General features: G+C 43.6%; 1 pseudogene; it reads left to right on the top strand.

Annotated features, from left to right (window-relative positions):
* The window catches only part of LOC102017129, a 45,811-nt pseudogene that overhangs the window by 40,916 nt on the left and 1,681 nt on the right, over nucleotides 1-3,214 (top strand).

The raw sequence follows: 3,214 nt of genomic DNA, 5'->3' as shown, positions 1-3,214 counted from the left end.
GGGAACCAAACTCACGACCTTGCGCTTGCCAGGCAGGCGCTTTTGCCACTGAGCTAAATCCCCAGCCCCCGATGATACATTTTTCAAACAATCCATGCCAAATAGGGAAGAGGAAGGATGATGTATCCATCAGTCAAGGTAACCATCCTCTCTTGTTGGGACAACATCTAGTGGGAAGAGATGGTTGGGTGGAAACAGCTGGCTGAAAGTTATGGACAAGGTCCTGGCTGTGTTTGGGGGGATGGTCCTGTAGATTCTCATTAAGTAACCACCTACCTACCTATGTAGCCACTGCCATCCACACAGGGACCAAGTAGAAAGAGTCTTAAAATGCACCTGTGGTCCTCTGGAAACAAGGTTGCCTTTGAATTGATGGAAAGGCAGTGGGGCTATGGGTTCTAGTTCCTGTTCCTAGAGATCTCTACAAGTAAAGAAGAGACAGTTTAGAGAACACAGGTGAGAGAAACTAAGAAGAGCTGTGTTGCAGTCTGAGTGTGCGATGGCCCCGTCTAACCTTGGTTGCTTCCAGGGTGAGTAGAGAGTGCAGCTGTGTGACCCCACCAGGTCATCTGGCACCACTGACTCTGGAGATACTGAAGAGGGCAGCATGTTTCCAATATAAAGTGACTCATAGCACTGCCCACTGCTGTGGCTGAGCTGCTGCCATTAGAATTCATGTCTCCAAAGACCTTGCAAATAATTAAGGGTTAGTGAAATAATTAAGTGAAATAATTTTAAAAAATCACATAAATATGATAATTTTTTAAGCTTAAAATAATTAAAATCAAAAGGAGCACAGACAGGTATGAGTGAGAGCTTACTCTGACATTTCAATGAGAGTGCTGAGTGCATCCTTAATCAGATATCTGTACAGACTTGGCCTGTGGGCCAGAGCAGTTCCAATGGAATGACTGGTGGAACGATCGGGAAGAGGTGGGACTTGGGGCTGTAAGAGCATGCAGTGGGTGTGGCTGGGAGGGCCTGCATTAAGGGTACTGAAATGGAACATTTTTCTCCCCCTCCTCTCCTTTGCTTTTTCTGACTGAAAGCTACTTTCCCTAGACTTTAGTCTTAGCTTTCCTATTCCCCACTGATAGGCAGTGAGAGTTATGCCTGAAGATTGCATCTATTGATGAAGAGGTGGTAGGGACAAATACAGCAAGCATTCACATTTCTGCACAGGCAAAGATTATGGGGCAGGGGCTTTGGCTGGAGGGAGTGAGCTATTTTTCAGACAGAATGAAGAAAGAGCCCTCTGTGAATACAAGTAAGGAGGATAGCAAGTTGAAGTTTAACATGGGAACATTAGTGACATAGTGAGACACTGCCTGAACTATCCCAAAATAAAAACTAAAACATTCTGGAGATTTAATTCAGTGTGAAAGCATGGGTTTATATCTGGTTTCAGCTCAGTGTTGTAGCACTTATCTAAAATGCACAGGGCCCTGGGCTTAAGTCCCACCACTAAAAGAAAAAAATTTTTCCTTCAGTCTATACTAAAAAACAGAAATTCTTTGTGTGACACACTTGGGTTACCTGATACTCACAGTGATCATGTTTCAAGGCTCTGGATTTGCTCTGTATGTGGTATGATGGTCCTGTGCAAAATATACTGGCATTCCTCCTGATATGTAAATGGGGCTCAACTTTTCTCAATAACGGCTGAGTTACTCTTACAAGTGATATCATCATGAATAAGAGTCCAGTCTTTCTGTAAGAAACTTCTGAAAAAACACAAGGATGGGGTAGGAGACATACATACTAGCACCAATCAACAGTAGAGCAAACTGATCCTGTGTCATTGTCTTGGACAAAACATTTAAAACTCTCAAAATATTCATATGCAAAACTGGGTAGAATCTGACTCAAGGATGGGTTAAAGCAGCAAAGAGAACAGACATATAATGAAGATAGAGATTCCAAGCTGGTTATCCCGATTCAGTCACTCGTAAGAAGATGGTAGGTCACAGGAAAGAGTCAGTGTTCTCAGCAAAAGCAGCCTTCTGGTCCCTGGGAAGCAACTGGGGGATCTGTTATAATCCAAATGGTAGAGGTGCTATTTAAAGTAAGCTCAGGGGAAAACATATAATGTATTATTCATATGTGTGAACTCCAACACTAGTAATTTTGAAATGACAGAGAGGAAATAAAGTGAGAGAGCTTATTTAGGTTTGTTCTTGGGGACAATTTCTTACTTAATTCAGATTTTATGCCCCTGTGACTTTACCAGGGTGTCATGAAGGGCCTGATGAAACATGTCATGCTACAAAGGCTACCCTTATTTTTCTGTCATTCCAACCTTCTGTTCCAGCTCTGTCTGATCATGGTGGTCACTATCTGACTTAGGACCACCAGTAGGTTCACTTGCCATTTGTCTGTCCTCATTGCTTGTTCCTCTTCCAAAGACAACAGCTTTCAAAGTGCATGATCTTGTATGAGATTGGTGTATGCACTGGAAGTAAAGCATCAGTTAGGAAGTTAGAATCCTGGACAGCCAGGATTTAGGGAAGTTCTTTACAGGAACATAGGAAAACAGAGGGGACACCTACAGTTATTTCTTAGAGTCATTCTGAAAGGCTAGCTGAGGAAGGTCTCCTAAGGGCTGTAGAGGACACTATAGGTCAGAGGGCCTGCAGGGACACATGTGAACATTGTTGTTTCTTTCCTCTTTACTCCATAGGTACTGATTGCTTCCTGACTACCATTACCCTATCATTACCAGGGACTGCCTGAGTGCCTCTATCCACTTCCTGAAGAACTTGAACACCTATGGTTTGGCCCTTCCTGGGTTGTGGTCTGTGGGGAAAGTGCTGGAGGAGGAGTTATAACCCAAGTCACCCAGGCCTTGTTGGACCAAAAAGGTCTTCCCCAGATCCGGGCTCAAGTCCTGATGTATCCAGTCATCCAGACGATCAATTACCAGTTACCATCCACACAGCAGAACGAAAACTTGCCATTCCTCACCCGAGACTTCATGTTCATGTGTATTTGTAGATATATGGCCATTGACCTCTCCTGGCAAGATGCCATGCTGAAAGGAACTTTTATAAACCCAGAAACCTGGATAAAGTACAGGAAATGGCTGAGCGCTGACAACATCCCCAAGAGTTTCAAGAACAAATATAAGGAACCCCAGTTTCCTGAGCCTTTTAATGAGGCTGCGTATCTGGAAACCAAACATCTGTTTGATGTAGGAAACGAACCCATCCTAGCA

Source organism: Chinchilla lanigera, unplaced genomic scaffold (assembly GCF_000276665.1).
Source record: "Chinchilla lanigera isolate Chin_1 unplaced genomic scaffold, ChiLan1.0 scaffold00085, whole genome shotgun sequence".
Taxonomy (NCBI): Eukaryota; Metazoa; Chordata; class Mammalia; order Rodentia; family Chinchillidae; genus Chinchilla; species Chinchilla lanigera.
This window is presented reverse-complemented; position numbering and strand designations above follow the sequence as displayed.